We start from the raw sequence: 26,465 nt of genomic DNA on the forward strand, positions 1-26,465 counted from the left end.
GAGCCAGGGAGCGCAACCCCAAGTTTATAACGCCGGGCCTGCCTTTTCTTCTTCCGTAGGACGACCTATCCAAGTCTGCTCTGATTTCAGGATTCATAGCTTCATGACCCTTCGTGACTTTCTCACCGCTGATGTATACAGCGAACATCAGTTCTGCACATTTGAAAGCCTGAACAGTGGGTGCCAGGCCCTGCCAGGAACGCTTCTGGTGCCAGTAAACAACTTGATTCTTCCGTTTGTGAAAAAGTCAGCAGAGATGTTGAGACGTGCTAGAGTGTGGGAGAGGGGAGAGGCATCCGATCGGGTCAGTAGGACCGGGAAATGAGAGTGGGCGATGCAGTGATTTGCCCCAAGTTTCCACTGTTTTACAGGCGTTTTCATTTATTTCCTAGAAAAAACTGCTAATCTGATTGTGCACTGTTTGTAGCTGTGCTTATCCTTTTTTCTGATAAGAATAGTGTCTATGTTTTCCCTTTCATTTCTGATCCAGATTTTGTTATCTCAAGAGTCTAAAAGTTTCTCCATATAAATGCAAGTTATTGATGGAAAGCCAGAGTCATAATAAAGAGATTTATAGCGTTATAAAGGTACACATATTTCTCTTCCGTTGTAACTTCTCCATCTGTAGAGCACAGTGCAGATACGCACATTTACTTTCTAATAAAGGTGTCGATTTCTACCAACTCAATACACTCAGTGCATAATTTGTATATATATTTCTGCATCCTGCGGTTAAACGATCTAAAAAGTAAAAAATCTGCCAATTACATGAAAATTCCACCTTGATATGCAGTTGAAGAGATTGGAAAGAAAATATATATTTTTTAAAATATTTATTTTTGAGAGAGAGAACGAGAGAGAGAGCGAGTGAGCATGATTCAGGGAGCAGCAGAGAGAGAGGAAGACACAGAATCTGAAGCAGGCTCCAGGCTCTGAGCTGTCAGCACAGAGCCTGACGTGGGGCTCGAACTCATGAACTGTGACATCATCACCTGAGCCGAAGTCAGACGCTCAACCAACTGAGCCACCCAGGTGCCCCGGAAAGAAAATATTTTTAAGAGACAGAAACATGTTTCTAAATTAGATAAAAATCTTAAGAAAACACTAGGAAGTTTCACCAAAATGCATCAGCTGAATTATTTATGATAAACGGAAAGAATTTTGTTACTCTTGTGTGCTAATCAATGGGATCGCTTGAAATGTCATGTTGGTGCGCCAAATTTTAAAACGTCTACTATATTAATTATTCTATTCATTCCTTTAGCTACGTAAGGCCCAAGAATAGTTGCGTCAAGAGGAAGAGATTTATTTAAAGATAAAGGCATTTATTTCTGACATAAGTAAGGACGGCAGAGGCAGTGGTCCAAAGATGGTACTTTGACATGTTCGAAGAGGGATGCTCATTGCCAGCATCCAACGCCCACGCTCTTTCCATCCTTCTCCTCTGAATTTCCTAATACGTAACTGTTTGCCCTCGTGCTGCCCTGTGTCCAAGACCAGAGTCCATGTTTCAAGTAGGACAAAAGAACAAGAGAAAATGACTGGTGAGGTTTCTTTGAACAAGACTTTGTCTCCTCTTTTCTGGAGGGATGGCCTTCCCGTGCACTTCTGGCCACCATCTCGTTGGACACGACTGTGCTGTATGGACACTCTTGGCTACTACATAATCTCAGTGCTTTAAAGAATGTAGTTCCTTGCCTCTTCAAACAAAATCATCATTGTCTTACTAGAGGATGGAGATGGCTCTAGGTAGAAAGCTAGCAATGTTTCCGACACATGTGAACATGAGAAGGCTGTCTCAGAGCAGTGGAAATCTCTCTTGCTAGCACGTACAAGAATATTGCCACGTTTATGTGAGATAACTCTTTCACACAATGGATATTTCTGTGAAATGGCAATGAAAGATGATTACATGAAAGTGTTAAACAGAAAGAGGTGATACTAAAAATTTCCAATTCAATTCAATAAATCCTGAATGTCTACAGTCATGCATGGGTTCATTCATGTATCACTCATTCAAGAAAACAGTCATTGAAAATCTGCCACGTACCAGGAGCTGTGTTAGGCACTTGGGATACAGTGATGAGAGAGAACAGATGTGAGTTCCTGGTTTTATGGCTTATGCCATCCAGTACAGATAGGGTCTCTGAGTAATCACACAACCAAATGTAAAAAGCAACCCTGCAAAAGGCTGTAAAGAGTAACAAGGTGCCATGATTTAATTTATGTGGGGAGGCGGGGAGAGCCAGATGATTCTGGATACAAATATTCTGTCTCAAATGGACACTGGTCTCAAGGAGGTTACAGCGGATAATTGGTTGGGACAATGAACAGGGGAGGAAACTTAAAAAAATTAGAATTCCAATATTTAGTGGTTTTTTATTTATATTATTTTCACAAAGACCTAGCTTTCTTTATTTTGATTTTGGGCCAAGAATGTGAACAACAAATCTCTGGAATTCCTGTGCAGAAAGTCCTTCATTGGCATATGACTGTGTTCACAGATTACAATTGAGACCCATGCTCTTATAACCCGCACAGTGTATTGGTGAAATTGCCACTGGGATATTGCGCTCACACTTACTTATCTTGTGTGTTTTCAGAAACACTTTGTTGTTACAATTTTTTTTGATTTTTTTCAAATTTATTTACTTTTTGAGAGACAGAGACAGAGTGTGAGCGGGGGATGGGCAGAGAGAGGGAGACACAGAATCCAAAGCAGGCTCCAAGCTCTGAGCTGTTAGCACAGGGCCTGACATGGGGCTCGAACCCACAACCTGTGAGATCATGACCTGACCTGAAGTCGGATGCCCAACTGACTGAGCCACCCAGGTGCCCCTGTTGTTGTTATTTTTGTTTATTGCTATGCTGCTTATTACACTATCGCCTTTTTTGGAGCCCGCTGCTCACCCTGTGTGCATAGGACATGCACTAATGCCTGTGGTCACAAGGGTGACTCTATCCTGTGGATGGTTCTAAATACTCTTTATTCAAAGAAAATGAGTTGCACTTTTTTTTTAATGGCCTAAATCACGGTCGTCCACTGTACAGAGGCCCCAAAATGAGGAGTCTTTAAATATAAATGCTTCTGAAAGTCACTTTTCACGTATCCGTGTTGCGAGCACCCCTTCTAACAGTGTCTACAGCCGACCTGTAGCTCTGTTCCCCTCCACAGTTAGAGTGCTCTGTCCAGATGTGTTCTTGCTGGGTTTCTCCAAGGAGCAGGGCACTGACATGCTGACCCTCGGGACAGCGGCCATATGCGACAGCGAGGCTCACCCATTTGACCTGGCAGAGGGTGAGCGCTGGGACATGGCAGCTGCTGAAGTCCCTGCTCCGGGCATTCTCGTTCCCCTAATTAGTAGTCGTGCTTCTGCAGACCCAGAGGAGGCAAACAGCTACTTGCTCTCCCTCCAAGTATCAGAAGGGACCCCTTTGACCCCTTTGACCTAAGATACTTTCCTTAGCTCTTCATTAGTGGCTGAAATTCAGTAAACAGACTGAAAGCCTTTCAACCCATAATTAGTCATTACATTTTATTTTTTTTTAACATTTTTTAATTTATTTTTGGGACAGAGAGAGACAGAGCATGAACGGGGGAGGGGCAGAGAGAGAGACACAGAATCAGAAGCAGGCTCCAGGCTCTGAGCCATCAACCCAGAGCCCGACGCGGGGCTCCAACTCATGGACCGCGAGATCGTGACCTGAGCCAAAGTCGGAGGCTTAACCGACTGAGCCACCCAGGCGCCCCTAGTCATTACATTTTAAAGAAGCCCATGCAAAATTACATTGCAGAGCCCTGTCCAATAAAAGATCGCTTCCATATATGTGATTTCCTTTCTTCCTTACAATCTCCCATGTGGCAGGCAGAGCAAACCCGTTTGGCCCCACTGTACAAACACGGAAGCTTGGGCTAGGGAGACTTTTACCTGAAATAACATGAGGTTTAGAATTTTTAAAAAATTGTTTAATGTTCGTTTATTTTTGACAGAGAGAAAGGGAGACAGAGTGAGCAGAGGAGGGGCAGAGAGAGAGGGAGACACAGTATCAGAAGCAGGTTCTAGGCTCTGAGCTGTCAGCACAGAGCCTGACACAGGGCTCGAACTCATGAACTGTGAGATCATGACCTGAGCCACAGCTGGACGCTTAACAGACTGAGCCGCCCAGGTCAGATGCCCCTAAAATTTTTTTAACCAAAGTCTGTCAACTCTAAATCCCATGTTCTTCCTACTTGTTCATTCATTATCTGAATATACACATGGACTACAGTGTTTTTGAGGCATGTACAGAATAAAACTGATTTCATATCCTCTGAAGTTAAGTTTTGATAACACGGAAGGTGAAATTAAAAAGACCATTAGCCCCTGGGGGGAGAAAAATTCAAAAGAGCAATGTCATATATATATATATATATATATATATATATATACACACACACACACACATATATATACATATATATACATATATGTATATATATATATATGGCAGATATATATATATGGCAGATATATATATGAGAGTGTGTGTATATATATACATATATGTATATATATGTATGTATATATATAAGAGAGAGAGCAGGAGAGAGGCAGAGAGAGGGAGAGAGAGAGAATCCCAAGCAGGCTCTGTGTTGCCTGACACGGGCCTTGACCTCACGAACCATGAGATCACAACCGGAGCCAAAAATCGAGAGTCGGATGCTTAACCAACTGAGCCACCCAGGCACCCCTGAGTGGTGCTGTGTTTCGGCAAAATGGAGGGGGAAAGAACTGACAAAGTCAAAACTGGGGTAAAAATATCTATCACCTGTGTAATTTTCCTGGCATAGTAGAAAGAGCCCTCACTTTTAAGACAAACCTAGATTCCAGTTCCAGCCAGATAGCTCACTAGTTTTGTGACTGCGGGAGAGCTCCAGAGACCTCCTTTGTAAAACGCAGCTAATAACCCATGTGTCACGAGCATCACGTGAGAAAAGGAATACAGCACTGAGAAGTAGGCAGGCGGTCACGCTAGCCAGCTGCCGCGGCGGTGATAGAAGCACTCATAGCAACAGCAGAGTGATAATGGCGGTGATGGCAACGACAGGAATCGATGTTCAGCACTGTCTACTTTCCAGCAGTATCTAACTTCTCCCCACTTTGCCCTATTCTACACATGCCATTTAATGTTTGCCATTTAGTGACTTCTGGTTCAGACCTCCACTTTCCTTCCCTTTCCCCCTCTCGTTATTACCCCTCTACCTTCTGGTCCTTTCCCCAAAGACTTCACACCCGATTCATGTTAATAAACATATTGATATATCCTGAGATCCTCAGGAGTACTTTTACATATATATTTAAAAAAAATTGTGAAAAAATAGCACTTGAACCTTTTGCATCTGTAAAGATTCCAGTTCAGTAAAATACCTCAGAAAAGCTGATCCTTCCTTAAAATAGGAAGTAGGGCTCTCTCCTTGTGGGTTCATGAGGCTGTCAGTCAGGAGACCACAGAAAGGGGTTGAGGTGTGTTGCTTTTCAGGAGAAAACCTTGAGCCCTGGGGTGGATGCTTGCACATATGAATAGACCCACTGATTCAGTTTGTAAGTACGCACATTGGGAAGGAGTACGGAATTCAAGAACCCTCAAGTTCAAGGTTCCGTTAAGAATTCCACAGCAGTCCAGGGACTGAAGGTAGATGGCTCACGACTTGATATATTCAGTCACCAAAATCTACCAAGCAAGCTCTCGGGTCAGGCTCTCTCTTAGAGATTAGAGATAACAAAGACACGAGGACACCTTTTTGAAGTTTTTGTTGTGAAAGCTCCGAACATTAGGAAAGCAGTCAGTGAAATCAGAAACTAAATTTATGCAAGAATGGAGCCAAATGGCTGCATGGATTTGATCAACCCATCTCCTGCAAGAGGGCATAAAGTGTAAACTGAAGTTGATCAGTAAGAAAGATTACAAGCCACTACTGGCCCTCGGGCGTCAGTGAGCATTCTGGGACCTGAGGCCACCTACGGGGGGATCAAATCTGCACCTATTTTCAAACCCCAAAGCTTGACTCTCCGGGATTTCATCCTCAGCACCAACCAAAAGGATATCATGCCTCTAGATCTATAGTTATGTCCACGGTGGCCAACGGGTCAAGAATGCCAGTGGCTGAGGCGGAGAGCGGCTGGATGTGAATACCTTTCAAGACAGCTGGGGAAAGGTGTGTTGAGCAAAAGACAGGGGAGAGAGTATGGATGGTGAGGCACGTGACTAAGAACAAGTAGAGAGTGGAGAGGTACAAGCGCACCTCGTGACTTCAAATTACTGCAAGGGGCATTTATTTCGTGCAAGAACGCAAGAATGGCTTAATCTGGCATTTCTGTTACGATTCCTCCAAGTGTCACCTACCTACCGTAGCTCACCTTAAGAAATAAAATGGAGCTGGGCTCAAATCCTATTTTTTTCCAGGGCACCTGGGTGGCTCAGCCGGTTAAGCATCCGATTCTTGGTTTCTCAAGTTTTGACCTCACAGTCCTGGGACTGAGCCCCATGTCTGGCTCTGTGCTGACAGTGCGGAGCCTGCTTGGGATTCTCTGTCTCCCTCATCTCTCTGCTCCTCCCTTGCTCACGCTCTCTCTCTCTCGTAAAATAAATACATAAACTTTAAATCCTGGTTTTTCCATGAACTAGCTGTATATTCTAAAGCTTCAATTTCTTCCTAAGTGATTTGGAAGAAATATTCACCTTGAGAGAATTAAGTTCTATAACGTGTAAAATTTTAAGTACCAGTATGAGAGAATTGCCAAATAAGTTGTGGTTGGAAAAAAAACAAAAACTAAAACATATTTGCTAAACACATGCACATTCTGGAAGATCCAAGGCTGCTTTTTAGAGCAAAGTTGAAACTTTTACGGCGATTAGGACATATTTCCCTCGAAGTACTTGCTAGGCGTTTCTACCACCGATGCGCACACTGATTATATCCACGATATCCTCCATACAAAGAAATCTTTCTTCAGAAGGTATGAGTATGTGAAAACATAGATTCTAAAGTCATCGTGCCTCTTCTCTTAAATTACACTGTTTACATCTAAAAGACAGCTATTTTCCCGGTAACTCACCATATGGTGACCAGCCACACAAATGTGCTCTATGGTACTGAATAGGTAGCCATTCCTCTCCCCCCACCCCTCCCAGGGCATGTGACCACAAAGCCCAAGTGTCTAGAATTCCCTTCAGCTTCACTGAAACATCAACATTCAACCAACCCTAACACCGGTGGGGTTCATGGAAGACTTCCATAGCATAAGATGCCCTGGCTGTGGAGGGGCAAGAGCTCCACGGAGCAGATATCACGCCTTGGGGCCACAGTGCAAGGTGCATGTAGGGCCTCCTGATCAGGGAGAGAAGTGACTGGGAACGAGACACTTCCTGGGTAGCACCCTGCCTACCAGATCAGGGCCCAAGGGACCGTTCTTGATTCTCATACTGTCCTTTTTCACACAGCTTCCCATGGGCAATAGCCACTTGTTCATGTAATTGGGTCATTGCCCAGCAGAGATACCCTCACAAATAATAAGAGCAGCGGTGGCCACTAATGTACACTTAGTAGTCATAGAGAACTTCAGGTACAAATGGAGACAGTTGATCAATAGTTGACTGGTCTTTATAATTGACAAGTAATCTCTGAATATTCCATAATGTGTAATTTCATGTGGTTTCATGTGGTTATGTGACTAACAATAGAACCTGTATCTATTGCTAATAACAAAGTTCTCCTCAGCTTTTCTAAGTTTAGGCATAGATTAGTGTCAACAGTGACATGAATTCTAGTCCCATTTTTTCCACTAACTTTCTGAACGACTTTCAACTTCCTTTTATCTTAGAAACACTGCGTGTGGTGGGGTGGGGGAAGGGGGAGAAAACGAGGGAGATGGATGGGTGGGGAGAGAGAGAGAGAGATAACAGCACCCATCTACTCTGGGATATCATGAGAAATAAACAGCATCAAGGTCGGATTTCGAACTTATTTGGAACGGTTTGCAGCAAATTCATTTGAGTTTTGGCAATATCAAGCTGTTTTATCATGGAACCACCCACTTTCCTCCCTCCAGGGCTATCATGACTCACTCCCAAATTATTTGTCCTTGGGAATATTGTTTTTCTTTATCCCTTCTATTTTAACTCCCTTTGATCTACTTTAAACAATTTAATATCCTTAATTGTTTTTTATCTGGAGACATTCATTGAATCTATTTCTCCTGATATGGCCTATTCCCAGCATGGCACTTTAATTTCCTTACAAAATCTGGACCCAAATAAGAGGATGCTGCACATGAGCTAGAAGGGGAATTGGTGTGGCTCTGAGAAATTAAAACTGTTTTATACACTAAACTCCAAATGCAGAATTTTTGGACTTTGATGTTCCTTCACTAATAGCTCAAAAGTGGACTTTCTCATAATTTTTTTTCTATTTAAATGGAAACTGGAATAGTCTTTCGTATACTAAACTAACACTGGACTCATCTGTTAAATATCTATATTGAAATGAAATTTGTTTTAGCTAATAAGGTTCACCAGTACTGCCAGCATTCTGTGTTCAAAAGATAACGGTGATCTTGACTTAGGACGGTAGATGTTGAGCTTTACTCCCCCATGAATATGTTCTGATTTTATACGTATAAATATATAAATATAAACAAATAAATATATAGCTATATATAAGTAGGTAGATAGATAGATACTTAGATCTTCCGATATTGAGATATTAGCCATCCTCCTGCTAGGTGCAGGGCAGGGGAAGAAGACACAGGATGGAAATGTAGATTCAATTACTCTCCTCTGAAATGAAATGGATATGACTACATGATGAGACATTGCTTTGAGGAGTCACAAAAATGTAAGCGCTTCCTTCCCTGAGTGTGGACTGCTCAATTATAAAAGCCACAGGTTGTTCAGGAGCACCCACTCCAAAGAAAACCTTCCCCGGCCCTGACTTTGGAGAGTTTCTTGCTTGGTCCCCTGTCCCGATCCTCCCAGTGACCCCTACCCACCACTGAGATCCCAGAGCTTCGCTGAAGGGAGCTCCTTTCCTGAGTTCGCACTGAGTTACTCAGACATCTGGCAGGAGTAGGTGTCAAACCACAAGTACAACTTGCTTCCACTCGTGGGGAGAACGGTAGTGATCTCCACTTGACCCACCAACTAAAAATACAAATTCTGCTGTGACTGCGTCAATCACCATTGCTCAGAACACACTTATCCATTTAAGCCCTTTACCTTTTGTATCTGTTCACTGTTTAACTTCGCAAATTTGGCATTGGTTCGTTAGTATCATGTTTTAATTATAAATGTATAGTAACAGGGTCATGGCTTTAGAATTTAACCTGTACTAACAAACAATGGAGATACTGAAGCTTACTGATATGAACTGTTAGCTTTGTTTCCTTCTCATAGCAAACATAAACAACTCTTACATCTAACGCTCTTTCTTTTTTATTTTTGCTAAATTTTATGCTTTTCTCTGACAAAAGAAACATGCATTGGTTGTGTTGGGTAGTTAGTTGGAATAGAAATAATTTGCAATGGTCTCTCGCTTTTGAATGGATTCACGACAAGAGAGAGCATAAAACTCTTCCGTTTGACTGAAAATCATTTTGTTTGTATACTTCACTCCCCAGATATAAGTGGAAGTGGTGTCCCTTCTCCATCCCTTTCTCCACAACACTAAGCCTTTTTAGCAAACTAAAGCGTTTGCGAGTTCATAGAGCAGGATTTCCCTATCTTCAGACATCCAGCAATGTCCCTTTCAATACTTCATCCCAAATTAAGCAGAGTCTCCTTCCTCGTTTGCTGATGCGTACATTGAATCAGGAAACAATCCTGTACCAGATCCTAACACACACCAGCCTCCTCGTCTTAATGCAACCCAGTCAGTCCTGAGATAATTAATAACACTCACTGCTGCAACTTGGTTCTTTACAGTTTTTTCTCCATGCAAATATTCTTGTATCTGGTGGTTCCTTCCTGGTTCATTCATTCGCACGTGCATTAATCCATCAAGCGTTTGTAAAGTGTCTACTCCAGCCTTCCCAGCGACCCAAGTCTTTAGGAATAAAAATGAACGGGAATCTCTGGGGAAGTAGGCAGTATTGTAGAGGAGATGCACACTGAACATAGAGGCAGAATGAAACAAATACAACATAAATACTAATCAGTGCCGTGGGAATGCGAAGTGAGAAAATGTTTACTACGAGCTACGTGGGAGAAAAGAGGTTAGTTGGACGAGGTGGGTCTTGTGCTGAATTTCAGTGACGAATTAGTGACGAATTAGGGAAAAACATGTGGAAGGTAGAGAAAAATCATGTAAGCAAAAGAAAACTGGTTGAAGCACATGTAGTAAGGAAGATGGTCATGAAAGCTGGTGGATATTAAACACCTACCTCGTTATGTGGTAAGTTGCATTTTTACAAAGCCCGAAGGCCCATCTTTTTTTTTTTTTATTCAAGTTTCAAATGTATTTGAATGTGGATGCCTTCTTTCTTTTTTTAAAGTGTGTAACTACTTATTTTGAGAAAGACAGAGCAAGGGAGGAGGGGCAGAGAGAGAGGGAGACAGAGAATATCAAGCAGGCTCCGTGCTGTCAGTGCAGAGCCCAATGTGGGGCTTGAACTTGGGAACCCCTAGATCATGACCTGAGCAGAAACCAAGAGTCGGATGCTTAACCGACAGAACCACCCAGGCACCCCTGGATGTCTTATTTCTCAAGAACGGATCCATAAGATAGTTTTTCTACAGTCTTTAAGTGTTAATTTTTTTTTAAACATTCCCCTAAACTTGGTTAATACTGGGAAAAATAGCTTCACCTCCTTTGGCGTCTGAGTATACTCCCTCACTGTATGAGAGACGTGGTAACTTCTGCAGTTACAAATCCTATTTAGTAGACGTTTCTAGTGAAACCCCTTCAGGCCCACGTTTATTTTATGATGACCATCGAGTAGAGCAACGAGCAGGTGTTCACTAGCACTTAAATTAAGTACCCACTGTTTGCGAGGTCCTGATGAAGATACAAATTATGTAGGACACACTTGTTTGAATACGCTTGCTGTCTGCATAGCATACTTATATGACAGGTTAAGTAATTAAATGTGTGGTCAAAAGTATCTTGCTATTGCAGTGCCGGGGTGGCTCAGTCAGTTCAGCGTCTGACTGTTGATCTGGGCTCCAGTCATGATCTCACGATCATGAAGCCCCCCATTGGGCGTGCTTGGCATTCTCAATCTCTCTCTCTCTCTCTCTCTCTCTGCCCCTCCCTCACTCTCTTTCTCTCCTCAAAATAAATAAATAAACTTAAAAAAAAAAGGAATCTTACTATTGACTGGCAGATGAGTGGTACTGAAAATCAGAACTGAGCTTGGAAGAGGTTAAGATCTCTGAGGCAGAAAATAGAGACAGCGAGGAAGGTATGGTCAAGGACAGAGCTGAGAAGGCGCCTTGTGAGAAATGACCTCATTTTCTAAATCTCTGTTGCCTGCCTGCTTGCCTTCCCTAAATGGGAATTGTTGTATCACCTTTCTGGGTCTTACAAAGATTTTTTGAAAATGATAATGATGGGATAAGTGTTATTATGACCACACCTCAATGCTTTACACTGTTGGGCAAATGTCAAGTGGTTTTAGGAGGCAGAAAAACAACAAGAACAACAAGACAGCAATCAAAGGAAGATTCACTATGGCTCTAAGAGTGCTGTTTTCTTCTTGGTAACAGTTGAATTTAGTTTATTCCTAGAGACAAGTTGAGTGTGAATTTCCTAGAGTCCTGAAGGCTAGAATCTAGACAGAAAAAAAAAAAAGAGGGGCGCCTGGGTGGCTCAGTTGGTTAAGCATCCGACTCTTGATTTTGGTTCAGATCATGATATCTTGGTTCATGAGATCAAGCCCCGTATCTGGCTCTTCGCTGGCAGTGAGGAGACTACTTGGGATTCTCTCGCTCTTTCTCTCTCTCTCTCTCTGCCCCTCCTACTCTCTCTCTCAAAAATAAATAAATAAACTTAAAAATAAGGAAGGCAGTGGTTTATTTGATGATGCCTTCACCATCTTCACCCCCTTGTTTTCTAAACGTTCACCTGCTCTTTGAGGACTCTCGGTGCCAAGGGCTTTTCTGCTCAGGGTCTAAGGAGCCTTCATGCTTAAGTAGATGGTCTATTTTGCCCTTCCTTGACCTTCCTGAGGGTCAGAAGTTGGCTATTTAATTAGAATATATTACTGAGCCACTCAAATTCCACCCTGCTTTCTCACCCATTTGTGCTGTCTATCTTTCCATAATCAGTAGTGGAGAATAATGTGCTACACCATTACCATAAGGTGGTGTCATAAAAGTTCACTCTGAACAAACACAAACATATCACCACATAAGCAAGAAAATGTGGCCAACGCCATGTTAGGTAGGGGAGTGTGAACCCAAGCATAAGAGACTTGAAAATAGTTCTGTCCCTGCACCTGTTCCACCCTGAGACCCATGACATCTGTACCTGCTCCGTATTGATATTGCCCCGGGTATTTTATCTGTCTCTCCGTCTCTTGAAGCTTCCTCCACAATGAGTTACTTTATCAGTGAACTTAAATTCCAGCCTCTAAACATGTTACAGAATCAAATTAAACTGCAGATAATTTTGTTCTGCAAACTGAGTGTCATCTGTAATTGCAATACTGATAGGGGGAAAAACACCCTAATTTTGAGCCCTTTGTTATGAGTCCATATCTTCTCTATGAAATCAGAATGTCAGTCTTGCATCCCGTGGAACCAAATAAAAAAAAATGTATCATGCCGTTACACAGGATATGACACCGACTCAATAAGGCATTGGGGTGTGTAAAAAAAAATCACTGGTACAGAGAAAAAGGAGGAAAGTAATATTGGCCAACATTTTCTTATTATTAGTGTTCTTTTTAATATCTAGCATTTTATGCCCTTTATCTCAGTTCAGAATCTTATGATCAATAACATTTAAACAAAATCCTGAATTAGGCACTCACATTCTGTGGTTTAAATGTTTGGTCTTTAATGTGCTATCTCCTTCTCTTCTTTTAATTATTTGTCTAATTCTATAATTTAGCATGTCAAATAAAACATGTTGAATAAAGTTGTATTGCTTTAGTGAATGGGTCAACAACTTCCTCCCTTTGCTGTTTTCTTATGCAAAATGCAAGGTGATCCATGTGACCTCACTTTATTTCCCCTTCACAGCTGTTTTAAAAAAAGGGAAAATAATGAAAATTATTTTGTCAATACATGACATTTCAGTGCTTCAAAAATTATCTTTTAGAATTTTGATAGGAAAATATTTTCTAATTATCTACTCTATTGTTTTGATTTTCATTTCACTATTCATAAACACCTAAGTAGGAACTTTCACGTTTTCTGTTCTCACCAAAGTTAACTGGTTTAAGGCCAAGTAGACAGAAATATATCAAGGTTTGGGAAGATATTACTAAAATAGTTTTATTTTTGTAAGGACAGTTGTTACATGAAATTATCTGTAATTTTCAAGATAAAACAGTGATATTTTCTGAATGTACGTCCAAGGTAGTATTTACTGTTTCAATGACAACTCCCTTTATGGATGTCTCCCCTGAAAAGCTTAGATTGTAAATTTAGCAAATCTAAACTTTCTTTTTAGTTCCAAACCCTGATACCACCGTATAAAATATCTTATGGTTTTTCCATGAGTGGTTTTGGAAATACACTTAAAATACTCAAAAACCCAGCCCTCTTTAATTTATACTCAATAAACCCTATTTAATAAATTTGAAATCAGTTTTCCAAATCTCTTATGTGTTTTTCCTAGTTGATGAGCAAACTATTTTATAAGACGCAAGCTCCACTTCTGATCATTGTATCACCTAGTTTTTGTGAATCTTTCTCGGGTAAAACCCCAAGCCATCCAAATGTGAGTGTGAAATGCAGGTGACAGTTTGGGTAGGTGGGTGAATACGAAACATGAGTCCTATCCACATACCCCACACAGACCCAGGGGATTATTATTTCCCAATTAAGAACTGACAGAACCGCTCACAAATACACATCCAGCTGGTCAGCCTCAACCAGCACGAACACATTTTCTGTTGGAGAAACAGGAAGAGAGTCATGTGATTAACAAACTTTGAAATAGTATGATGAAGAGAATAAAACTCTACTAAGGTCAGAGTGAAGACGTGTCGATGTGTTGTTTTCTTACATTCATCCGGAACTAGATGAATGAAACCTTTTCATACTGTTTAATGAGAAGTGGTTCTAACATACATGCTTTTTTTTTAAAGTAAATTAAAAACATTTTTCTAAAGTCGTGTCCTTCCAGACATAAAGAAAAAAAAAATGGAAACATCTACTCATGGCAGGCTACAGTTTTAGTTACTAGCTTGATTTTAACTTACGAAAACGTAATTCTGCAAAATATAATGTGCATTTATGTTTAGAGGAAGTATAATTATTTTTTGGATTTTAAGTAATAAAGCTATGAACACCTGCTAGTCTCTGTCTTCTTTCTAAATGTATATCACAAAAGTACTAAAGAATGAAAGTAATCACATCTGACAGAAAAAAATGTTTAGTTTAGATGTCGATGTGAATTTTTTTCTTTCTGCGAGAGAGAGAAAGAAATGGGCTGTACGTGGAATAGTTCAACTGAGTGTACATATGCAAAAAACCCCAGACATCAAATGTAATACCTACTTTCCCAGATTCATTGACTTCTAAAATCAATGTTTTCACTAACACATACCATACAAGTAAATCTAAATGTAAAAACTAGATGAAGTTCACAAAGAATAAAACTGTCCCAGACTATTTTTTTTAGGTTTGTCAAAAATGAACTAAGACATAAACTCAGTCCTAAATTGTGTGTGGAATAATATTTCATAAAACTATATGCAAGTAATATTCTACAATGTTAACATATAACAAGTGATCAAAATGCATTAATATCAATAATGAGCTATAGATTTTAAACAACCTACGTACTCTGATTGATGTTTCAGCAACGTTGGGTATTGTAGAAAAAAGAGTGACCTTGACAGCTAAACTCTTAGATCAAACCAATTTCCCAAATCTGAAACAAAATCCAAACAGTAGAGATAAGAGGGAAACCACCCCCACAGATTTGGTTTTATGTATGGATTAATTCACCCAAGGGAAGCAAAACAGGGTATGGCACAGACGGCCAGATTCATTTCCACAGGAAAGAGCTGAGAGGAATGTGGTTCTCCTTAATTTAATGACTAAACACCCTACTGGCAATATTCCCATAGGTGGAGTGAAGTGCTTTGTACCATTAAACTCAGTAAAAATGCCTCCAAGAAACCTACAAATGAGGTTTCTTTTGATGCTCAAGGATCTTCTCTACAGCAACTGATGGTCCTAAGTAAATCTGAATCTATATCTGAAGCATGTCAGAACTCAGAGACATATAATGATGTGTAGATATTCACAAACTCTATACCATAGGAGAATACAGGCTTGATGCTCGTTTGCTTTATTTTGATCGGTGTTTGTCTGTTCTAATTAAGATCTATCCAAAATTAACTTAAATTTTAAATTAAAAAGATATATCCACAGATAAATTCAAAGACCTTATAAGACCAAGTTTTAGGGAAACGTCTTTAAGACTAAAAATTATACATTTTCCTACTTTAGGATCATTGACTTGGGGCTAGAAAAGAGAGATTATGATAAACTAAGGATGCACAGATTATCATGAATGTTGAAAAGTCATTGCAGCAAAAGGCCTTTGAAGGAAAAATTGCAGGAAAAATATCCATTTCTACTTTCGAGCAGACCTTGGAATACAGGGAAAGGTCCACATAGAGACTTTGCCTACATTTGCACTAGAGAGTGAGGGGACATGAGTTCAGTTTCCAACTCTGAGGAAAACCAGCTGTGCTATCTCGGGCAAGTCCCTTAATTTCTCAGAGCCTTGGGGACTTCAGATTTTAAATAAGTTAAACTAAATATTCTTTAGGGGTTTAAATTCTCACTGAGAATATTTTGAATTTAGTTCATCCATGCTGATGTAACTTCAATGACTTCTTTGTGACAATATCTGTTGCCATTTTAAATTCATTTTCCTTTCATTTATTTCTATTTATATGGCATTAGTAAGTACCTATAGGTAAGCACAGATGTCTGTTCATAAGTTCTGTAAGGTAATTTCCTGCATTTTCCTCTCATCTGCCCGTTTACATATGATGGCACTCACAGTCACTGGCGACATTAACTTTTTTTGTTGTTCGAATACGTTATTTTTGAACTAACACAGTTTGAAAGGAAAACAGAAAGGTAAAGACTTAACGCTCCATTACTTTATCTAAGATACTCATGCCTGTGCACTGAATTATGTGGCCTAAACAGTTAAGGTTTAAATGGAACAGTAGCGTTGTTTCTAGAAAAGAGAAATCAGAAGCTCAGAGATTTGGAGGGTCTAAGACCACGAGTGATTTCTGGCCTTGTTACTGATCCAAGGTGGGACAATTGACAGTTTTTCAATACATCATATTAACAAAAGTAATTTGAGAATGGCCAGAAAGACCACTTGGCTAGTTAGAGATGAAGGTTTTAGTACTGACCTTGCCACTGATTTCTGTTAAAAAGTTCATACTAGGATCTCTTTAATGTCTGCCCTAAGTCTACTTTGTTACAATTATCAGTATATACATTTATGAAAATGGGCTAAGTCCTAATTTTTGTTTTGGACAGGAAATCTACTTTCTCAACACTGACTCGAAACAGAGTCTCTTGGCTAAAACCTCTTTTTCTTAGAGTTCCATCTATTTATGCTTCTAAATTTATTATTTTTGATGTCCTCTTTCAATTTGAATATCACACTGAATTGAAAACTTGAACTTCTGTATTTGAGCACTAGCTCCTTTAAAGATGAAAAATAAAAGAAATCACACACAATGATAGTTTGGGAACAAAGAAGAATAGAAACATACACTTAAGAAGCCAGCAATTTTAAAAACCAAGTCACTGTTTAGAATAAATGAGTATGATGTATCATGGGGACCTATGTGATATTTAGCCCACTGTCATCTTGTGCTCTGCATCTCAGACACATAATTTGGTAAAAATTATCTGACAAAATGACACTTTTCTCATCGGTTTATTGCAAATGATTATAATAATGTGAAGCTTGTTGAAATATAGAAGCGGATACGACCACAGTGCCTATGAAAGGGGCACATAGTGGAGAATCGACTCACTCTTCACACTAGTAGCTTATCAAAGTGATCCCTTATTGTTTTAAAAACGATCCTTCAAGGGGCGCCCAGGTGGCTCAGTCGGTTGAGTGTTCGACTTTGGCTCCGGTCATGATCTCGCGGTCTGTGAGTTCCAGCCCTACATCAGGCTCACTGCTGTCAGTGCGCAGCCTGCTTCGGAGCTTCTGTCTCCCCCTCTCTCTCTGCCACTCCCCTACTCATGCGCTCTCTCTCTCTCCAAAATAAATTAAACATTAAAAAAAATTTTAATAGAAAAAATGATCCCTCGTGTCAAAAATTGCAGTGTATATCTGATTTCTAGGTCAATGAAGGAGGATTGCACGGGTTAACTTGAAGGCCCACATTCCCTCATCAGTAAAAAGGTTGTGGTTAGCTTTTTTTTTTAATAAATTTTTTCAATAGATTTTTTAACGTTTATTTATTTTTGAGAGACAGAGAGAGACAGAGTGTGAGTGGGTGAGGGGCAGAGAGAGAGGGAGACACAGAATCCAAAACAGGCTCTAGGCTCTGAGCTGTCAGCACAGAGCCCGACACAGGGTTTGAACCCACGAGCTGTGACACCATGACCCCAGCAGAAGTCAGACACTCAACCAACTGAGCCACACAGGGGTCCTGTGTTTGGCTTTTTTGTTCCAGTCGCCAAGGCCCACTGTGATCAGAGCCTCCGCACGTCAGTTCAGCTTGCTTTCCAGTTTGTGTCTGTGCTCTCCCATTGTTGTTCCTACTAGTCAAAACAAACAAGCCAAAAACAAACAAAAAACAAGAACAAACAAAAACAAAACAAACAAACAAAAAAAACAAAGGAAGAAGAAAAAGAAAAGGCCAGGCCAGGGGCGCCTGGGTGGCTCAGTGGTTAAGTATCCGACATTAAAAAACAAGAAAAGAAAAGAAAAGAAAAGAAAAGAAAAGAAAAGAAAAGAAAAGAAAAGAAAAGAAAAGAAAAAAGAAAAGGAAAGAAAAGGCCAAGAATAATGGGGTGGTTTTCCCTTAAGCCTTGGCAAAAATGCATAAAATGCACCCAGGAAGCAATAAAATGTAGTGCACCTTGCATTTCACTTTGATAAATTCTAAATATAAAAACAAGAATGTTGACCCCCCAAAAAAAGGGAACACAGCGGGGACATGGGCAAAGTGCACGCTAAAACCAAGCAGGCTGGCGCCACGCTAATGGAGCCCTTCCTGGGACAACCCTTACGGGCACTTGATGTGGCCAGCCTGTGAGTCGTGCTTGTAACTGGTCTCACCCCACTGGAACCCCCAAGGGGTGTTTGTCAAGGAAGGGAGGGGAGAAAAGAGGCTCGGTAAGGCTGGGTGGCAGTCACGCACATCTTACCTCTCACCCAGCAGTGACCTTAGTATGTTTTCATGTTTATCTAAAAAAGATAAAAGGTATGATTGCTCAGGAATGAAAACATGGGTAACAGTCAAACAGAGGAAAGCAGAAACAGCAGTTTAAGACGGTGAGGGAAATGTAAACCAGCCCTTGGAAACATTTGACATTGCCTCTCTCCCCGCAGAGGTCATGGTCGTATTCTATTGAAACAAATCGGAGCGACCCAGCAGACGGTTTTGATAACGGGGAGCAGGGCTTTCGTGGGTGCGTGTCTCACTGTCAGAATTTGTAAGATCCTAAAACTTACAACATGGGTCCAGCCAGGACAAATGGCTTCAAATTTTCCGAACTGCAAGGAGTTATTAGATTCAGGGATTTAGGCAGCCGACTAGTAAGAACAGAAAGATTTGATTAGGTTCAACGTATGTAATGTTGTGTTTTGCCGCAAAAGGGATTATGTTAGGCTCCAGAAAAATGTAATGAGGGGAAAACGCGGAGTCTCTCTGGGTACAAGTTAAAAAGGTAGGAAGCCTCGGAAACGTATCATTTGCCCAAGAGAAACTAAAGATCAGATTGCCTTTGAATCCAGATATTGTGTTTGTCACTCGAGGTCCTAAGTCAAATACACTTTTGGTCCTCAATCCAAGTTGATTCTGACCTTAAAAATTTCCTGATGAAACTGAGTATTAAAATATGACAAGCTCCCGGAAGAGCTCAGGGGAGTGTCTCCGCATCACGGGGACAAACTGCCATTTATGCAAAGTTTCTTCAGTCACAGGCTTTCTGCGGATGGACGGCAACAAAAAAGTAGTTAAATAAAAAGATCAATTTTTCATTTGACACAAAAGTAAATCATTACTTTCTTCTGGGATGTGCAGTACCTTTCCCCACTGTTGGTTCCATTTCCCATCATACCCTTGACCTTGGAGGTCAGCTGTCATTGGAAGATGAAGCTCTGAATAAACAGAGCAGACCCTGTGGTGTATCTTATCTCTGCATTTTGCCTCAAATCTCCGGGCGGAGCTTTAAATTATTCATCCACTAGTGCTCTCTCCGAGTTACACATCTCCATCACCCGCTCCCCTGCCCCCTCCTGGTTTGTGAGTGAAGGCGGTATCCTTGGGAACCTTATCAGAGATCGCAGATTCAGGCTCCAGAAATGAAATAAAAGAGGAAATTGGCTGTATTAGCATAAGAGGAGTCAGCCTGGAGTTGAATACACACATCACCCAGGAGCACACTGGCTTCCCTTATCAGTACTGTTTGATCACTACTTTCTTTTTTTTTTTTTTATATATATATACATTCTTTAATTCCATCCAGCCCACTCCTTTGTTCCAACTCATATGAGGGAACATACGAAATAAGGGCAGATGGCATGAGGTCCTGAATAGTTTTCAACATTCCCAACCTTTTCTAGGTTCAATAAAAACAGCATAAATAAAATGCTCATTTTAAGATAGCTTTTACAGCCTCACCTCTCTCTCCTACCCCCAGGAAAAGAGTCGTTATTGTGATTTCAGGGGGCGGGGGGTGGAAGGAACTGTAAATAGTTAAAGTTTGATTTGACGGATGTTGCAGGAAAAGCGAGAGTATCATTCAGGAACATAATCTAAGATATAGGTTAAATACAGTAATGCATTTTCCTTTTTTCAGTGGAGGCACAGTTACCAAACTGCGATTTTATTTTTTCTGCAAGCACAGTTTCTTTCTCATTTTGTCCTTCACAATTATTCTTCGAGACAAGGCCCTTAGAATATATTGTGATCAGGGATGTTGCCACGATCGGTTTATTTTATCTCTAAAAACAGTAGCCTGGAACCACAGTTTTTAAAGATGCACTTCATTAATGTGCTCTGTTCACACAAATGTACATTGTGAGAAAGATACAACATTCCTTGGTGAATTTTTCTAAGCCTTCTTTACAATTCCAGGGTCAATAAGCATAGGTTAATAAACTTGTACTTCATGCTTACTGTTTTCTTTCCAAACTCATTGACTGTGACCTCTAGTTTGCTCCCCAAGAATTATTAGGGGTAGCCAAAGTATCACATTGGCCGCTTAACCAAGTTTATGAAAACTTTCACATTTTCAGTCTTACTGATGTGGCACACTGCTCACCGCTACAGATTAGATGACAGATGGCATATTTTGTTTGTTAGCGCCTGGCAATTACTACTGTGTCTTTCCCAAGCAGAATAATAGTTGCCATTGCTTCTTTTAAGTCCGGGCTAAATATTGCTGCTGATGTAGTCCTTGACAGTTTCCAATTCCCTTGCCTATGCTTCTTTCAGTGCAGACCCGTGACGACTGTTTCCAGGAAATATAATTACTCCTCTCTGCACCCATCTCCAATAAAAGGGAAGACGCTAACTCTTACATCTCTTTGGTAGATGCTAAGGCCAAGACTCTAGTTCACTTCTTCCCCCTCTGAAGTCTGTTCTTGATTTCACTATATTCCTTTAGGTAAGTGATCGCAAGAGCCTTACCCTTAATACCCCAAATCATATGCAAAACTAGTGAGTGACATAGTGAGAACACAGAAACTGGTGGCAGGATTTGGCAGAATCCAGGACGATCACATTTCCAGTCACGTGATGTCCTTTTTTGCTTTTTTAAATTTTTCTCAGAAGGATTTCTAAAAGATACAGAAAAATGAAGGATGACTTAGATTCCGAATCAAGGCAAAATACAACGTGTTGCCTGAAATGAACCGACAGTATTTTTCTTATCTCTAACTCAGCATCGTGATCACTGATGTAAAGAAGAAATGATCAACTTATTGGTGCAGTGTGAAAAGTTTGCTAATCTGGGCTCTTGAAGTGCAGTAGAAATTTCTATGGAGAGTCAACGGTGAGAGTGAGGTAGGTAGTTAAGATTCTTCAGATGACTTCTCCATAATCGAATCATCAGCAAATGTTTACCCACTGCCTATAGCGTGCCGACCTGAGACATCCAGAATAAGTAAATGTATACGACGGAAGCACATGTTCAAAGAATTAATGTTACCTACACATGAATATGGTTGAGAATAGTAGAAAAGGAATTAGATGGTAAAAACGCCCTGCCTTACACCATCCCCAGACTTGCTCTTTGTAACCAAGCAGTTTTCATGCGTTCTGTTTTTATTTGTCTACGTGTTTTAAAGTTCTAGTCTTCACCACCACCGTAGCCTCTAAAACTCCCTTTCTGGGGTCCTAACAATAGTACCTACCGCTCGCCGAGCAATTACTTTGTGCTGGGCATTGTCCCACTTTGTGTATTAGTGCAATTATTTCTAAAAGTCACCGTATGATATAGGTATCATTCTGCCAATTTTACAGATGAAAAAACTGAATTTCAGAATGTACTTTAAAAGCTATTACCTAATGTAGTGTTCTATTTGTTAAATATAATACATGTACATACTATATAATATATATAGCATATATAATTGAAAATAATTTTGTTACATTTATGTATGTATGTATGTATGTATGTATGTATGTATTAAATGTCTTATTTATTTTTGAGAGTGAGCAGGCAAGCAGGGAAGGGACAGAGAGAGAGAAGGGAACAGAAGATCCGAAGCAGGCTCTTGTGCAGACAGCAGCAAGCCCAATGATGCGGGGCTCAAGCTCACAAACTGTGAGACCATGACTTGGGCTGATGTTGGATGCTCAACCAACTGAGCCACCCAGGTGCCCCTTAGATTTTGCTACTTTTAATAAAATGCGTATGCTTGAAAATGTTAGTGTTTCCTAATGAGGAATTATAAGAAGAATTGATTTGTTGTGCTTACAACTTAAAGTTTGATGTAAACTGTCAACCACTATTTTAGGTAAAGGTGGATGTTTTCAATAGAGGTATTTGGCCACAGATACTCAAGTGAACATCTTACCATTTTGAGGTGTATTGTATATTATAATTAACCTGTTTTTCTATGTTACATGTGAATATAGGCTTCCTTTCCTGCCATCATTCTTTCTCATCTTCCTGGGTAATAGATTAGGATGTATCCCTGCATATCATTGACCTTCACAGTGGTCTCTACCAATTGATTCACAGTAACATGCTACGGATCTGTTCAGTTCATCCAAATTGGTAGTCAGTGGGACCTTGCAATTCAAATTCTCAAGTATCTTTTGTGCTCCAGCAATATTTATTATTTTATGGAAATTTTTTTTTACATGAATCTTCTCTGCTTCTTAAGAATTCCCAGTCGTGTAGGGGTGGGTCTCCTGGAGAGCTCATTGGTATCTCTTCCCTTTCATCTTGTATTTTCAGACTGTGCTTCACATTCTAAATTTCTCGCATTTATCTTCCAAATCTGTATCTGAAGCTTCTGTGTGGTGACCTAATTTCTACAAGCTCCTTTTTCACAGCATCTGACCCTCTTACATTTGCTCTTTTTCTTTGCGTGTGGGCGTGGCCATGAGCCCGCGTGTGTGTATCTTCCCATGTTGTTCTGATGCTACAGAAGATTTTTTTACAGTTATTTTCAACATCTACTTTGTTCCTTTACTATTATTATAACAGGGTCTCAGGAGTCAGTGAAGATACAGAAGTGTATCTGAGAGGCCAATTTAAAGAAGAAACCTCTTTTTTTCTTTCTTTCTTTTTTTTAATTTCAGAAAGACGGAGAGACAGAGGGCCCAAGCCAGGGAGAGGGGCAGAGGAAGAGAGAGAGAGAGAGACAGAGAGAGAGAAAGATTCTTAAGCAGACTACATGCTCAATGTGGAGCCCGACTTGGGGCTCGATCCTATAACCCTGGGATTGGTGACCTGAGCTGAAAACAAGAGTTGGACATTCAATTGATTGAGCTACCCAGGCACTTCAGGAAACCTCTTAATAACTCATATATTTAAATGTTTCTCATGAAGTAAAAGGATCCATTCATTAATTAACCCTAGCTATCAGGCTATGCACAAGGTACCTTTCACTTCAGTGGACATGTTTTTGAATTCCTGTTATGCTTATATTTCTTAAATAATTTTTACTATTACCATTATGATATGTCCCATTGTCAACTATAAATATTTGCCATGCTGGGGCCACCAAATATGTGAGTACGACACTTGTGTACACGCACGCACACACACACACACACACACACACGTACAAATAAGAAATAGGGGAATGAATTATGAACATTTTATTTTATTGGGTCACTGTCCCATAGAATAACCAAATAACCACTTAAGACTATTCATTTAAAATAAACTCAGCACACAACTATGGTTTCTCCAGCAAACCGATTGAGGTTTTGCAGAGAAGGCACACAGAATTATTTCCACTACACGGTACTCTGGGTATGTGTCCAAGACTTGAAATCAGGAACCCGAAGAGGTATTTGCACTCCCACATTCACTACAGCATTATTCACAGTAGCTAAAATATGTAAACAACCTAAATGTCCATCAACGGATGAACGGATAAGAAAAATGCAATGCATATATCCAATGGAATTTTATTCAGCCACGGAAAAAGAAGGAAATCCTGTCACAGGTGCCAACATGGAAGACATGGAGGGAGAGTATGCTAAACGAAAGAAGCCACAGAAGGATGACTAATGCGCAATTCCACTCACACGGGGGTATCTTTAAAAGAGTTAAACTTCTACGAACAAAGAATACAGCAGTAGTTGCCAGAGGCTGGTGGTTGGAGGAAATGAGAGTTGGTGTTCAACGGGCATAAAGTTCCAGTTCCACACAATCCTAAGTTCTAGAGATCTGCTATGCAACACCGTGCCTGTAGTTAGCTCATGTTAAATGCTATTACCACAATGAAAATAAAAATGAAACCCAAGACTGTTTCCCTTTGTTGTAAAAGTCAAAGCAGAGATCAAAACTACAGAGAACGGTAGGTCCATAAAAAAAAAAAAAAAAGTGGCATGAGTTATTTCCAAGAATCTTGAAAAACCTACCTGTAAGTTAATGAGTGAGTGTGTGTGTGTGTGTGTGTGTGTGTGTGTGTGTTTCCAGAAAGCAAAATGATCTAGAAGGTGAATGATTTTCCAAAATGGTACTGTGGACTTTTCGCCTCCAGGATGAGATGGTGACTCTGATTGACTGGTGTCAGCAGGTATTTTACATCGCAGATCAGATGGGTGAAACCACAGGTGGGCAGAAGGAAAATCATCTCCGCATATGTATGTTGCATATATGAGAGGAAAGGCGAGATGACTTTTCGTTTTGTTGATTATTGAACACCTATGCTTCAGGAGAAGAAATCTTCCAGCCACCGATAAGGTGATCGCCCCAACAAAAGCGGGAAAAATGGCTTTGAAGTTATTCCTCATGCAGTCACAACAACCAGCCTCAGAGAAAAGTCCTGCTGGGCTCGGAGTGAGAGGCACGATTTGTGCCCCTTCAGATGCCACTTTATTTGTTGAGAACAGGTGAAAGTTTATAAATTACCACCTAATCATGATTCGGGACCAAATAGATACAGTAAAAATTGTGAGTACGGTCACATGTCAGAGTGCAAATCCTTTTACTTGACGGTGTTGTGTGAATAGAACATGACTATGCTTTTCCAAACTTCCAAACAGGAAGTGTTTTCTGTGGGAAAGGCGCTCACATTAGATTTTATATGAAGAGTAAGATAAAAACTTGAAACTGACAATACAGAATCAAGCATTGTTTTCTAAGTGGAATATTTATTTATTTTAATTTTTTAATGTTTATTTATTTTTGAGGGAAAGAGACAGAGCCTGAGTGGAGGAGGGCCAGAGAGAGAGGGAGACACAGAATCTGAAGCAGGTTCCAGGCTCCGAGTTGTCAGCAGAGAGAATAATGTGGGGCTCGAACTCATGAACTGCGAGATCATGACCTGAGCCGAAGTTGGACGCTTAACCAACTGAGCCACCCAGGCACCCCTAAGTGGGATATTTAAATTAATTACATATACTATCTTGTCATGCAACTATCAGACCAGAGCTTAAAATGCCACTATTTTTAATGGCAGAAAATATATATCAGCTTATTAAGATGACCGAAATCTAAAATTTTATCCCCCCCGCAAAACAAATAAAAAATAAAATAAAATTTTATTCCCAGATCGATAGGGATAAATTGTTTAAAATTACCCTAAATTTGGAAATAAGAGCAAATATATTTAGCTATGATGATCTGTTCCCTTGTTTTTTATCAGTGTTTTCTATTAAAAAGTTAACATATTTAAAAAAAGGGGGGGGGCGGTGGGTGCCTGGGTGACTCAATCAGCTATTTGTCTGACTTTTGATTCTGGCTCTGGTCATGATCTCACAGTTTGTGAATTTGAGCCTGCTTGGGACTCTTTCTCTACCAATCTCACAATAAAGAAAAAAATTTTTTGAAAAAAGTTTACATATGTTTATGGTATTGAAAGGCAATGAGCATATATGAAGAGCTTTGGTATAATCCAAAACATTAGGGCCATGTTGCAGGCACTACATTCTAAAAACCTCAATAATGCTTGCTCTGTCATTATTACTATTGAAGAATGAGCAAAGACCATTATTCTCAGTTCCTTTGTAGAACAATTGGTTTTAAAATGAATGAAATTAAAAAAAAATCTATTAGCAATCAGTGAGACCTGGAGTGAATTTCAAGGGCTATGATGTGGCAGCCAGACCTTGACCCTTGACTGCTCAGCTCCAACCTGGACAGGGTAAATTTGAAAACTGAATTGAGATTCCCAGAGAGACGGGCAGCTCCTTCCCTATCATTACCCTGGAGTGGAAAAGGACAACAAGAGTAACAACAAACAGAAGGGCTATCGTCCTTTTATTCTGTGTCTTTGTATTGCCCTCTGCTCTCACTCAATCCTTATTTACACATCGAAGAAGAAAGAAAGACTAAAAGGAAAAGTAAATATACTGCGAAGTCTAGAGAGACTAATACTTTCAAATGATCAATTT

This window comes from Prionailurus bengalensis, chromosome B4 (genome assembly GCF_016509475.1).
Source record: "Prionailurus bengalensis isolate Pbe53 chromosome B4, Fcat_Pben_1.1_paternal_pri, whole genome shotgun sequence".
In the NCBI taxonomy this organism is placed as follows: domain Eukaryota; kingdom Metazoa; phylum Chordata; class Mammalia; order Carnivora; family Felidae; genus Prionailurus; species Prionailurus bengalensis.